The sequence below is a fragment of the Euleptes europaea genome, chromosome 7 (genome assembly GCF_029931775.1).
Source record: "Euleptes europaea isolate rEulEur1 chromosome 7, rEulEur1.hap1, whole genome shotgun sequence".
Classification (NCBI taxonomy): domain Eukaryota; kingdom Metazoa; phylum Chordata; class Lepidosauria; order Squamata; family Sphaerodactylidae; genus Euleptes; species Euleptes europaea.
Genome location: NC_079318.1, coordinates 35919501 through 35934762, shown reverse-complemented (window position 1 = coordinate 35934762; position 15262 = coordinate 35919501).

Below are 15262 nucleotides of genomic sequence, written 5' to 3'. Positions count from 1 at the left end.
TTCTACGCAGAGGCCGGCAATAGTAAACTACCTCTGAAACCTCTTGCCTTGAAAACCCTACAGGATCACCATCAGTCAGATGCAACTTGACAGCACTTTCCACCAGCAGCATCCAAGAATCTATTTGCCTATTCATCAGTTGATGCTAAAGATGAGTCCATGTCCTGAAATGCTATGCACAGGAGACTAAAAAAAAAAAAAAAGGTAAAGGTTCCCTGTGAAAGAACCGGGTCATTCCTGACCATGGGGTGACATCTCGACGTTTACTAGGCAGACTATGTTTACAGGGTGGTTTGCCATTGCCTTCCCCAGTCATCTTCCCTTTACCCCCAGCAAGCTGGGTCCTCATTTGACCAACCTCGGAAGGATGGAAGGCTGAGTCAACCATGAGCCGGCTACCTCAAACCGACTTCCATTGGGATCAAACTCAGGTCGTGAGCAGAGCTTGGACTGCAGTACTGCAACTTTAACCACTCTGTGCCACGGGGCTCTTCTACACAGGAGACTACAAATTAATTTTTACTTTTTAAATAGAGAAAACAGGATTTAGGTTCAGTACAAAAGAGCATTTATTAACCTCTCAGTCCCATATTTTCCAAGAAGTAACACCATCCATACAGCATGGAGCAGAGGCTAGTATTAGCCCAGTTTATCTCCCAGTAAAGTGCTGGCTATGGTGAAACTATACCACCTATTTTCAAGACAGAATTGTCCATTCAGAGATTTCTACTGAGGTACTCTTGGTATCTGTTATACACAAGGCTGGTTTTGATACCTCCACCCCTTCACAAGATTCAGGATCATTAAGGCCTAATTGCTTGGGTCACGTCTCCTCCTTTCAGTTCGGTTTTCAAAATGCTTCAGCTCAGTCAGGCTGCTTTTCTCAACACACACAGCCCCCATCTCTCCGTTTTGTCCCCAGAGCAATAGCTAAGGGGCTTAATGAAAAATAAACAAGTCAATGAGCTTTAGCCTCACCAAATGAAAGAAGGTAGCATTCACAAAGGGAACTGAAGAGCATGATTGTCACATGACTCGATTCTGCTCTTTCGCTTTCCCGCAAAAGCCCCAGAAGAAGCCGTTCCGATTTGTAGACGATCCTCCCAAAACCAAAGTTTCTCTATCAAATGGATAGACAAATGGGTTAGGGATATTTGTCTATGAAGGGCTTATTGTGAGATGAACAAGATCCTCTTCAGATGCATTATTATTTATATAGCATCACCAATCTCCATGGCATTTTATAAAATAAAAGAAGACAGAACCCTGCCTTGAGGAACTTGCCCTCTAAACTTTGACAGAGGGCAAAGACAACAAAGGACAGTCATAGAATCATAGAATCATAGAGTTGGAAGGGACCACCAGGGTCATCAAGTCCAACCCCCTGCACAATGCAGGAAATTCACAACTACCTCCCCCCCTCCACACCCCTAGTGACCAGAAGATGGCCAAAATGTCTTCCCTCTCATCATCTGCCTAAGGTCACAGAATCAGCATTGCTGACAGATGGCCATCTAACCTCTTCTTAAAAACCTCCAGGGAAGGAGAGCTTACCACCTCCTGAGGAAGCCTGTTCCACTGAGGAACCGCTCTAGACAGTCAGAGTGGTGTAGTATTTAAGAGCGACGGACTCTAATCTGGAGAACCAAGTTTGATTCCCCACTCCTCCGCATGAGCGGCGGACTCTAATCTGGAGAACCGGGTTCAATTCCCCACTCCTCCACATGCAGCCTGCTGGGTGACCTTGGGCCAGTCACAGTTCTCTCAGAACTCTCTCAGCCCACGCAGAGCCAAGCAATGGCAAACCACCTCCGAACATCTCTTACCTTGAAAACCCTGCAGGGTTGCCATAAATCAGTTGTGACTAGACAGCACTTTCCACCACCAAAGACAACAAAGGGAAGAAAGTTTAAGGTGGAGATAAATAGAAAAACATGTGTTCATTCCAGTTACATATGCTTCAGCTTAGGGACAAACTACTTGTTATGTTTATCATGTGATTGCCATAGGTACTTGCAGCAGGATGCTAGCTGTGATCCAGCATGGCTTTTCTTATGTCCTTATGTTATTTCTGCAAAGAATACCAGAGTAGATGGATCTTGCTTTGATGTAGCAGCAGATATTTATGTTCCTCAGCAAGGTGTGAATGCTGTAGATAAGGCAGATTCGTTTGTCCGCAGATGCTTAAATACTGAGAGCTGACACCAGAGCTGGGATAATAAAAGGGCCAACTTATTTAATCGTTCAAGAGGGATCTGCAGCACACAAAACCAAAACATTCCCAATAACTGACTGCAATGCGGGCCATTGCAGGGATGATGAAGAGTCAGGCCTCCTCTTGCTTTTGCATCCCCGTTCTAAGGGTGAGACCCACCCTAGCTCTGAGCTCCGAGCTGTCACATGTGGTACAGCTCCTGCTCTTCCTTGCCAAGCCTTTTTGGTGCTCGAGGAAGGTGTGCCACATCCAATCCACCCTAGCAACAAGGTCTATAGGTAAAGGATAGCGGCACCCCTCAAGGAGTTCCTGTCCCAGGTCCCTGCCAGGCACCGAGGCCCCAGTCCTGGTTTGAGGGTTACTCCTTCATCTTCCCAAGTGATGCCTCAGGGTGCTCACCGGAGTTGTAACATGAACCATGAAGCCACCTTTTTTCCCGCACTGCTCCCGCCACGGGGGACGGATCAGCCTAATGCTTGGTCCGCCCCCAGCCCCCACTTGCCCTCTAGGCTGCCAGGAGGCCCCGCTGCAGATCCCCCAAGAAGATGTCATAGCTTGCATCTGAAAGGTGGACACCATCAGGTCTGTATAGGTGTGGAAAGCGCAATATGCAAGCCATCCCCCGAGACTACCGCATGCCGTATTTCACCATTCACCTTTGCCCGAGCCCTTTCCAAGTGCCCTGGGGCCAATGCGCCCTTCCAGACCCGTCTCTGGAGCATGACTGACCAAACCAACCGTACGCCGGGCACCAGGGCTCTCAGGTGCTCAAAGTCCACCAGGGCTTGCAAAACAATAGACTTTCCAGGCCGCTTTCCCATGTCATTCTCGCCCAAGTGGATGACAATTACTTGAGGTGGGTGAGACGCCTTCAGGTGGTCGTGGAGGGTTGGCAATAACTGTTCCCACCGCATGCCCCTTCTGCCCAGCCATGGAATCAGCATCGTTTCGCTTAAACCCAACTGCGTGCCGAAACCCCCTGTAGCTGCCCTGCGGCTAGCCCAAAAGATAATGCTGTGGCCACAGATGAGAACCCGCCTCCTCCTGAGCTGGCAGCCTGTAAAGACAAAACGTCAGTGTGCCGCCGCAGAGGATCCCTGCCCTGACCCCACTCCTTGTAGCTGTGCCATCGAAACCAAAGGCCTGACATAAGACCTGAAAGCTACTGAACACCACCTGCCGACTGACTTAACCATTTCATCCCCGTGTCCCAAAGTGGCCGCTGTGGAGGCAGCCCCAATGCGAAAGGAGTGAGTACCAAAAAGGTGAGGGGGGGCTCCCAAACTAGATAAACTCTCTTCACCACCGCCCAGAACTGGTACCTAGTAAGTGGCTTGCCATCGGCATGCTGGAAAAAAGGCCCAGTTCCCTGTCCCCGTGTTGCAGCATAGCTCTTCACGGCTTACACGGGGCAAACGGCCACTGATGCACAGGGGTACAATTGAAATACCTGTCCCTTACCCTTCTGATCAGTCTTAGATGCTCGGAGCCTGACTGCTAAACCCATGGCCGTTACGGAAACATCCCGCATATGCAGTGCTCTCCCTGATTGGTCCCATTTGGATCGCACTAACAATTCACTAATCCGCAGGGCCCCAAAGAAGGCCAGGAGGATAGCTGCACGATACAGTTTGACCTCGAAAGCTGAGGCGCAGTGCGATTCTAAGACCAGAGACAAACCTGCTAGCCACTCAGGGGACACCGGGGCCCTGGCATCTGGCTTCCTTGGCTCTGCTCTGGCCCACCCCTCCAGCATCCTCCTCACCCTAAAGTCACCTGTCATGTCTGCCCTCCTGGCGGCCTTTGCGTAGAATGCCAAAGCTGACAGGCGGCCAGCTATAGTGGAAACCGTGTACCCTATGTTGTGCAGCTGGACACAGTACTGCATGAAGTGGTCCACCGGTATAGGCCAAACCGGCTGCAGCTGCTCCTTCCCCCTAAATTCCTCAAAAGCCCGGAAACTCTTGGCATAGCCATTCTGAGTACGCGGGGCCAAAGAGTTGTCTATGGCACGCCAGGCCTCACCCCTCCAAGACTCCACAGTGCCACGGGCATCTCCTCTGGTGATTCCTGGGCTAGAGGGGCCAGGATCCTGAAGCGCTCTATCTGAAAACGGGATAGCGCATCAGCGCAATTATTTGTTATTCCAGGAACATGGCGAGCTGAAAAAAGGATGTTATATTTGAGGCACTGTAGTACAAAAGCCCGCACCAAGGACATGACTCTAGGGGATTTGGAGGACAGTGTGTTAACGATGTGGACCACAGAATTATTGTCACACCAGAAATGCACTGAATGATTGGCTAGAGCCTCCGGCCAGATGTGAACTGCCACTACCATTGGGAAAAATTCTAGGAAATTATAATGTCACTGGCCTTTCATTCTGCTGGCCACTGCTCGACACATCACCTGCCCCGGGCGGGGGCGGCGGCCTTCCGGGCTGGGGGGGCGGCCTTCTCGTCAGCCTCCGGCCACTGCCCGGGATCAAATGTCAGTGATCAATCAGGTGTGGCAAGGACAGCAAGCCACTGACCCCCGGGGGACGCTGGATGGGGGAGCCACAGGGCCCACTCTGGTGGCTGTGCACCCTACTGCCGCAGCTACGCTTGGCCCGGGCCCTCAGCCTCAGTTGATAACACATGGGGAGATGGGGCTGCCCTTAGGATCCCACCTTCCCCAGGCTCTCACAGACAAAATACTTAGAGGGGAATATGTGGATATCTTTTCACTGCTGAACGGGGATGAGGAGCCAGAAGGGAGAGACAAGGAAGGGCATAGGGTGATGATAAGTGGCAAAGGAAGAAAGTGGACCGCACTTGGCCCAACTGGTTGGTAGGTTACCTTATCTATCAGGGGGCGATTGTGTGTGAACAGCCATCCAGGGCCTCGGCCTTGGTCAAGTATCTGGACATCATTAATCATGCTTATAACGAGTTCATGGGTCAAGCTTGGCTCCAATACGACGAGAATTTCAGACTGCGAGCGGCTCATAACCCGGCCCTTGCTTGGGACGTCCCGCAGGGTGAATTGTGGATGCAGTGCATGATGCCTGCAAGGGCAGTGCAGGGTGAGAGGTCCCACAGTGGACACCTCATCAATCGCGCCCCAAGCTTCAGGCCCCCAGGGGGCCAGGCAGTTCAACCCCGCTTGCTTTGCTGGGATTTCAGTTCCACCAGCCGCTGTGATCATCACCCATGCAGATACAGGCACGAATGCCCCATCTGTAGGGAACCCCATCCCGTCACTTCCTGCCCCAAGGGTCGATCCCATAGGCGTGGTCGAGGGGACCAGGGCTGGGGGCAGAAAGGAGGTGGGGGAGCTGCCACAGGCGCTACTCCAAAAGGCACCCAGTCCAATTAAAGTCCCCGAACTCAGGCGCCTTTTAACTGCCTACCCGAAGGATTTGGACGCGCAGTATTTGATTGACGGTTTTACATATGGTTTTCGGATCCCAGCGGTGGGCTCTAGGGTGCATAGCATGGCCAGGAATCTGAAGTCAATAACTGGGATGGAGGGTGTAGTTAAAACAAAAATTGATAAGGAAGTCAAGGAAGGCAGAGTAGCAGGCCCGTTCAGTGCCCTGCCCCTAAAAAATCTGCGTATTTCACCACTGGGTATAGTCCCAAAGAAGGCTCCTGGGGAGTTTAGGCTGATACATCATCTATCGTTCCCGAAGGGCGGATCGGTGAATGACGCCATTCCCCAGTTCGGTCAAATATTCATCCTTTGACATTCTAAGCATGCATTCTTGCTACATAAATTTAAAACATATTGGCAGACCACTGAGATCCCAATAATTAAAAAAGGAGACATTGCAAGACTGAAGTTAGCCCACCTCTGATATAGATTATAGACATGCCAAGAGAAAAAGCACCTCCTCCCACAATAAAAATGCCAAACTGCCTCGGTGCTGGCTAAAGACCAGACTGTGGTCCTCTAGCGGGGAAAGAGAAGCTGAGTAATGAAGATCCTTCAGCAGAGAAGATGATGATTAGGGCAGCACTCGAGGCTCACAGCATTGTTCTTGGGGAGAGATAAGTGGCCAAAAGGTCCGGACCTGCTAATCCCACCTCCCTTCAATAGCTCTAAATCTATCACTCAAAAATTCGGCATTGATCTGCTAGAGAGGTGGGTGGCCTGCGGGATGAATGGGACGCTTCACTCCTCTAAATCAGCGATCGGGTCTGTGGACTGCAGGGCAAGAAAAAAGTCTGCAAATCCAAGCTGTAACTGCACACACATACACCAGACACACTCCGGTTAGCAGCCTCATCTTGGGTGGTGCCACTGGACTCCTTTGACACTTACACCTAGAATGTACACAATATTTGCGCTCATGGCACTATTCATACCAACAAAACTGTTACCGCCAAAGGAATGGCTCTCTTAAAACAGGAGAAGTGACTTTACTGACATACATTATTATCCCATTGGTGCAATCCATAGTATCCCTGTGATAATGTGGTTTACAACATTCTTTGATCTAGTCGAACTGCTTCTCTCTGTAAAACTATTCCAGTGATAATGAATTCCATTCCTATCTCTGCAGATACATTTGCAACTGGAATAAATCAGGAAATCAAGGAAATGGGGATCCATGCAAACACATTCAGTCTGCATAAATTATTCTCTGGGGCTGGATAATAGGAGCGCTCAGCCTAAAATGATTTTGAACCAAGATAAGAGTAGAGGGAAGGTTCCCAAAATGGCAGGGTATTGTTGAGAGGCCAGGGGAGCCCAGCTGTTTTACTTTTTTCCTGCTTTAAAAGGCTGTCTGATGAGTTCTAGCTGTGCTGATGTCGGGCAGCTGGCGCTCAGCTTCGGAAGAAGTGGAAGAAAGTGAAGTTCATAACTGCAGAAGTATATGGAGGGGGAGAGTAATATTGCTTTTTATCAGTGGTGTTGTGGATAGTAGCCAAAAAAATGCTTGTGATGTAGATCCACATTCCACACAGAACTCCAAACTGCAAATAACCCCAGAGGTTATTTCCCCAATGGCAAATTATTGTGGGCCGAATGCTAAGATAACACAGTACGTCCGCAACAGAAGAGCTACCTGAGGAAAGATGTCTGAATTATGGAGTAGGGCTGATGAGGCCCAGATTCAAATCGCCATTTGAGATACAAATTGATGTGACAGACATCACAGATCTCTGTCTTTGAAAGCTAAATTGAAGTTGCACACAAAAAGCCCCCTCCTCATCCTATTAGCACCTTCCCCTTTCCCCTTGAAGTGCTAATATCAACATGGGAGTTGCCAAAACTGTGTGGGGTTATAGCCCTTCCCCCTTCCTTGCATGGCCCTGATACAAACCGAGGCTGCACACACCTCTAATTTACTTTTTAAGATCTACTGGTTGACATTTGGCCAATCATTCGCTCCCAGTCTAATCTACCTCACAGGGTTGTTGTGTGGATTAAAGAGGGGGATTGCCGATATTTGCGGCCTAGGGTAAAGCAGATCAAACAAAATGGGAATCTGGAAGACCAAGCAGATTTAAAATAGGCCTCCGGTGGATCAGAAAATTAAAGAAAAAGAAAAGAGCCAAGGGGCAGCGGTAGTATTCCTTTGGCCACCAGCATCAACTGGAGAAAGGCACACGTACTACAGAGCCATCTGTGGCACTGACTGTGGAGGGAAAGAGACATGCATGAAAATGGGTCTGAGGAGGAAACAATAAGGAGTTTGCATTTTCCCTCAGTGGTCTGCCTGCTGTTTTCTCAGTGGTGGCTCTGTTGCACCTGTATGATACAGACCCAGAAGGGCCAACCCTCACCATCACAAAATCCAGCTATGCTCAGCAAGAAGTGTGCTGAGTCGGTGTGTTCTTCCAGATCTCTCCCTCACCGACTCCCCCACACTGAAATGTTCCCATTGCCAGCACTGACTTGGCTGCTGACGTCTGTCCTCCTGAGGCTGATAATGGTGCAATGTAGGGAGGGATTATGTCCCCTGGCTTCCCACTGGCAAGCAGCTCCAGGGTGCTCTCTGCTCTGTCCCCCCATCAGAACAAAATTCTAGTGTGCCCACTTCTCAACCAATATGCCCAGTATCTCTGTTTTCAGTATGGATATCACAGAACTGATGGAGATACTATATATTGACTTCGAGGCAGTTTCGCATCTGCTGCATGTTTGACACTGATGTTTCCTTCAGTAAACACAACACACCTTGTGTTTGGCATGCTTACATGCACATGCATCTTTAAATATCCACCACATAAATGTAGCTGAGGACAATGGTCCAGTAAAAGCATTTGCATACATACTTATTGCTCGTATTTTACTTGTTCACTGCAGGAAACAACAGTAAAATACCTGTATGCATGTGGCCAACATGTCCCCTTGATTTAAACCAAGTAGGCTGCTGTACTTAAGGAAGTTTGTTTCTGGCTAAATTTTGCCCTCCTTACCCAGCCAAGAGTGTCTGCTTTCCCTTGAAAATAGGCTCCAGGAATGAATTTGAGACAAGGTATTGGCTGATTGATTGAGGTCATAGACCTGGAATCTGTTTTCTGTAATGATTAGGCTGAAGTCCAGGAAAAGGGGTCATTGTTCCGAACTTAAAACGTCTCTCCCCCCTCATTATAAACTGAGCCCAACTGTAATAAACTTTTGGACAAGCTTGAAATCGGCTTACTTGTGCCGGTGTCCTGAAGTCGCTGTCACCATCGCCCACCACTTCCTTCTCATTTAGTTGGTCACAGCAATAGTCATGATCAGAAGCAGCAGCATCCCTTCCTGGCTCCTGGTGTACTTCAACAGCAATATACTGAGGACCCTGGAAAACATTCTTATCCAGGGAACCTGAGTCCTTAGTAGGAATGCTGGGCAACCACCATGCCTTGCATCTAGGGTGCAGCATATGAAGTGCAAGGAGCCGTGAAATGTTGTTTCCAGAGCACCCAAGGTCCATGCTAAAGACTCAAGCACCCCGGTGGAGAAATACAATATTGCAACACTGGGGAGGGAAGAAGGCTTTTCTTCTTCTTGGATTGAGAAATTAGTGAATAGCACTGTCTTTGATCTTTTGGAGATGACACCACTATAAACTCGTATAGATATGAAACCCAGCAGAGATAAACACTGCGACCTATACAGAGCAAAGAAGAAAAAAGATTTTCACATATGTACGGTACGTGAAGTTCAGCTTCTAAATCCTGAATTGCACAGAGCTTCAAAAGATGTTTTGCTCTAGCCAAACTCAGCCAGCAAAGGAGTTTGAAATTGTTCTGGACCCAATTCAGTCTGCTGCTTCACTGACAAGAAAGAATGCCCATCTTTGCCTTCCGAGCGCACAGAGGCTTTACCCCCATCATGCTTGAAAAATCCTCCTCCTCCTAGGAATCAAGGAAGATGGGGGTGGGAACAGGCTCAAAGAATGGCCTGGATGCACAGGACGTTGTTACCATATCTAAGACTTTTGGGGGAGTGTTGCATAAGGTGCTCTGAATCTACCAAAGGAAGAACAGACTGCTATGTGAAACTGGCTTCCCCTTCCTTCCATCCTCTAGGCTTTGCAATTTTTGTCACAATCAGAGTTCCCTGAAAAAAAGCACAGCTTAGATCAGTTGTGTTCAGCAGCAGGTCTACAATGCGTCCTGCCATGAAAGCAAAACTCCAGAGTGTTAAGGGCAACAGGAAATCAAGATAATGTTTTGCAGATTTTGCAGGAAGTAACTTTTGTGCACAGTAGTGCTGTCAACAGCAAGTACCAAGCAACACCACAACAACCAAGGTCAGCTCTGCCTGTGATGCATGCATAATTCCAGGAATGAGACAATCATATGACAATGAAAGTGGTGATTTGGGAGGTCCTGTGTTTCATGCACCCAATTTTATACGTATTTCAACAGCGTGGTTATTAAAAAGTGCTTAGCACATTTCCATCAGGTAATTGTATCAAGGAGTGAAGGTAAGAAGGTTGGTGGTAAAGGGCTAGATGCCTCAGTATTGAGACTGCAGAAAGTTCCTAGATCAGTTCCTAGCAGTCCTTTAATAATCATGGACAGTTTCCCTTAACGGCTCATCCTCTACTGAAAGAGGAGCAAATGGGTGAGCCCAAGATGGAATGGTTGATATTAATAGGTCCTGTAATAGTATTGCCTGAACATCATGGTTGCAAGGTCTGGTCCATGGGTTTGTGTCCCTCTTATGTGGCCCATTGTTGTCAGTAAGTAGTTTTTGGTTAGGAGGCTGCTGTAACCAAGGAAATGCTTGCCACCTAAGGCCTGTGTGAAAAATATCATTATCCAGAATGGGCTGTAGATCACTGTTGATGTATTAGACTGGTCTGAGCTGGGAGCTGTAGATGACAACCACTGGTGTTCTGTTGTTATCTCTTTCGGACCTGTCTTGAAGTAGGCTGTTTCTGGGTACCACTCTGTCTTCGTCAATGTATTTCTTCTGTTCATTGGGTGGGAATGTAATCCCAGAAAGCCTGTTATAAACCCTTTGGGAGAGAGTCTCTGTCCAAGGAACTGGGACAAATGCGGCTGCAACATAGTGTCTGGCTACAGACAATACTTTTTGTGATATGTTCAAACTCATCTTCCTGATCTTTCATGCACTCCTTTATAACACTCAACAAAAGTCTCTATCACCCCACCAGTGAAGAAAACATTCAACTACATAACCTTAACTGAGCTCTGACAGACTCCAGCCATTGGTATTCATCATGTGCAGTTCACCAAGCATTTTTCTTCCTTGCTTACTGAGAAGATAAAGCAGCATTGTCATATTCCAGGGGATTTTTGCCAGATGTGCATGGAATGCACATTTTCTCCTGAACATACTTCCAGCAGTGGACAAATACTTTATTCATTAAAATATTTGTGTCCCACCTTTCCTTTTTGGCTCGAAGTGCTTACAAATCCTAAATTTAGACATAAATTCCCCAATAATCTTACACGATCTCCTCATTAGTCTCTTCCTATAACTGCATGCATGCACATGCAGACACGTTCCCTCTTCTACACATACTGTGGTTCTGAAGGATGTGGTAATGTGGTGTGTTTCCTCCTTTCTTCCTCATGTCCCTTCATTCTTTTCTCCTATCACCTTTCTTTGTGCTTATAGCAGGGAGAAAGGCTTTTTGCTAATGCTCATAGTTAAATGGGAGCCCGATTCTGTTTTTTAAAGTTACATTTGTTAATTGAAAATCATTAATTTTAATGAGTACCACCCAGTTTTGTTGTTGTTTTGCCTCTGGAGACATCTGTGGTATTTAAAATGCCTCTGACCATATGCCTAGAGCAATTATGTCCACCTCAGAAATAATAGGCATTATAGGATTTGAGGTATGGGAGGAGGTGTGGTCTTTGAGTTAGCTGAGCGAATACCCTTTATACCCCACTTTTCTCTCTGTTGTAGAGGCCCAAAGCAGTTCAGCACAGGGAACTACGTCGATTTGATTCAATCCACCGTGTTTGAATTAGCACGTTCTGTAGAGGATTGGTCTGCTAAGGGGGAGCCATAACGAATGAGCCAGAAAAAGCTGCTGTGTGTTCCATGTCTGACTGGATTATCCCTATTTAAATATTCTCAGGGTAGTTCTATAGTAGTCAATTCCGTTACAATTTCCATCACTCGTATACTCAGCTATAGCGGTGCTTCCAAACAACCCATTCTCTCCACATTGTACTGCCAATTTTTCTAGGAGGTGATTTGTTTTTATTTTCATCTGTTTGAAGAGCATAGAAGTGCAGTCTCTGTGGTGTGTCCTTGCAGTGGTATTTTGTGATTATTCTCTTAAAGATTATTGCAGTACATTTTGGCCTGACTAATCTGGCCCTCCTTTGGCCCTTTCCTAAACTCTGGTTGCTTTGCACTCCAGAAGAGATTATAATGAAAGCTGATCTCAGGGTGAAGTGTCTGGTTGCCTTCAGAAACGAACTTAAAAATGACCAAAGCCAGTCAATTAGAGTTTGAGGCTTAGACTATCATTTATCTCATGAAAAAGGGATTAAAGCCCTCTGATAATTTATAAAGCACTTAAGAGTTTAAAGGGAAATTGGGCTTTTATCTGAGATATCGGACAACATAAAGGCCATGCACAAGGCAGCCCAGGATTGCGCTGCGGATAATTTCTACTAATAAACTGGGACTCCCATCCAGCTCCAAGAAGAGTTTTCAAGATTGTCATTTCCTGGAGGCTGCTGAAATAGTGTGGTCCAGTAGTCCATGAACTCTGTTAGGTTGCCCTATCTTTGGGTGTTACCTAGAACTGCTTTACTCATAAATGAGTGGTAGTTAAGAAAATAAGTTGTGAGCTAAAAAGTCCCTGATGCAATCTTCTCCTCAAAAAAAAAAAGTCTACGTAGTCATTCCCTCTGCTTAAGGTTTGTAAGAGAAAAATAATACTGGCCTCCTCTAAAGGACTGTTTTAAGAATTAGAAAGGTAGCATAAGCGCTCTGTACAAAGAGAAGAGTCAACCTGCAGGTTTATAGACCTTCATTGTAGGATTAACGGAACCTGGGAATCATGACCCAGGAGAGACTATTACTGGCAAGGAACCAAAGAAGGCTGTTAAATACTGGGGCTGGAGACTTTGTGTGTTAATGTGTGTGTTATAAAATATTCTGTAGCACTATTACAATTTTAATTACCTCTTGCCCAACACTGAGTAGATGGGTGCTATGACTCACAAAGCTTGCCATGCCAATAGCACTGCTAAGATATATTATTTATTTATTTGTTCAATTTATAACCCGCCCTCACCGGCCGAGACCAGGCTCAGGGCGGGGAACATCACCAAACATATCAAATATTAACAATAAAAGTAATAATTCTAAAATTAAACAATAAATCCCAATTTAAAAGCCCTTAAAAACTTCAGGTGGCACTTAATTTGGCCTCTACTGCCCGGAATAGGCAGTAGGTTGCCTCCCCAATAATGAGAGTAACATAGAACAAGGGGGGGATAGGTATGTAAAGCAATTCATAGGTGACAATTCTCAGTGCTTCTGTGAATTCTGTGAGACAGAAAGCCAATTTGAGGCACATTTTATTATTAATGGAAACATTGTTTCTATTAATTGTTCTATTAACTTTGCATGTTGTGAGTATAACACGGGTGTGTTTATTTTCGAATAATGCCATTGATCCGATTGTGTTTTTAGAGTGGTTTAATCACGCATTTTTGCCAGTCCTTTTATGATCTCATTTTAAATTATCCATAGTAGGCATCCAGTCCACATGTGTCCATTTTTGTTTGTTAGGAATGTGCACAGACACTTCGTTCAGGTTCAGTTCATTTTGTTTGGGAACGTCTTAGTTCAGATGTTTTAATATTCCTATGTGACATGTTCAGGATCAATGATCATTTCCCCATCGATTTCAACTGTAACTGCCACCTCCAACTGAAATTAAATTCTCAGAGTGTACCCTTCACCCAAGGAATCCTCCTTTTGGCCAGGTAAGAGAAAGGCTCCCGTTATAGAGGCAAAAAAGGCTTTAACTTCTGTCCTGTACCCCCAACAAATTGGGATGGCAATCCCAGGAATTCCAACCCATGCTGAAGGGATCTTAGGGTTGTTGCCAGCTTCTAGGTGGGGCTTAGAGATCTTCCAGAATTAAAACAGATCTCCATGTAATACCCATTATTAAGGGCAACCAGGAAGGAGCTAGAAAAGATTCTTTAATGTAAGGATGTGTTGCTGGTGACCAAGATCAAAATAATTCATACTATAGTATTTCCCATTACTATGTATGGGGGCAAAAGTTAGACAATGAAGAAAGTTGACAGGAAGAAAGCTGACTCATTTGAAATGTGGTGTTGGAGGAGAGTTTTATGGATACCATGGACTGCCAAAAAGATAATTAAGTGGGTTCTAGATCAAATTGAACCTGAACTCTTCCTAGAAGCTAAAATGACTAAACTGAGGATATCAGGATACAATGGTTCCACATTAACATACCACACCCTCATTAGCACATTATCTTGATACTTACAGGACAATTATTTGCACATTACCTTTAATACTTTGCAGGACAATGACTTAGCTCAAACCCAACCCCCTTCTGACTATATATTACTCTTCCTACACACTTGACACTGAGGAAAGAAAATACCAAGACCATGGTTACACAGCCCAGATAACCAACAAGAACCAATGAACTCTGACTGTGAAAGCCTTCGACAATATTTTGAGGATATCATACTTTGGTCACATTATGAGAAGACCAGAGTCACTGGAAAAGACAATAATGGTAGGAAAAAGGAAAAGAGGAAGTCCCAATATGAGATGGATTGATTCAATAAAGGAAGCCATGGTTCTCAGTTTGCAAGACCTAAGCAAGGATGTTAACAATAGGTTGTTTTAAAGGTCATTAATTCATAGGGTTCCCATACATTGGAAGCAACTTGACAGCACTTAACAGTCACACATGAAGAACTATATATTGAAATTAATAAGATGTGTCTGGAAAAGGGAAAATTAGAGAGCTATAAAGACTCTATATTATAAATACAGACGGGTAATTTATTTACCCAAGACATAGACATTTAAAATAATAATAAAATTATAAAGTGCCTCAAATCAAGATATTGTACATTAAGTAATAAGAAACACAATGTAAAGAAGCCTTTTTAAGAAAGTGGAAGGAATTAAGGAAAAGGAGGGGAAAGCAGAGAAAAAGAAAAACGATTAGAGATCATAAGCTGAGGAGTCGAGAGACATTTTTTCAGATGCTACTTATTCAGATGCTATCCATGAAAGAAGTGTGGCTGTCAGGAAGCAAAGCGTTCTAGAGAAAAGGAATGGAGATGTAAATATAAGAACAAGAGCCCTTGGAGGTATACAGTCATCTTCACACCATCCATAAGCAGGCTGATCGTATATACAAGCAGGAGCACTCAGATCTTTGACACAAGTTAAGGTTATGAAAGTCTGGGCAACCAAGTATCTGTGAGTTTTGTGATATGTGCATAAGAGTTCCAGCACTGTTGGATTTTATGATGTGTTGACTCAGATGTAGAACGTATCTACATTTGAGACATAGTTGGTAGGATTATTTGGGTTCCAAACATCCTAAGAATGTGCAAT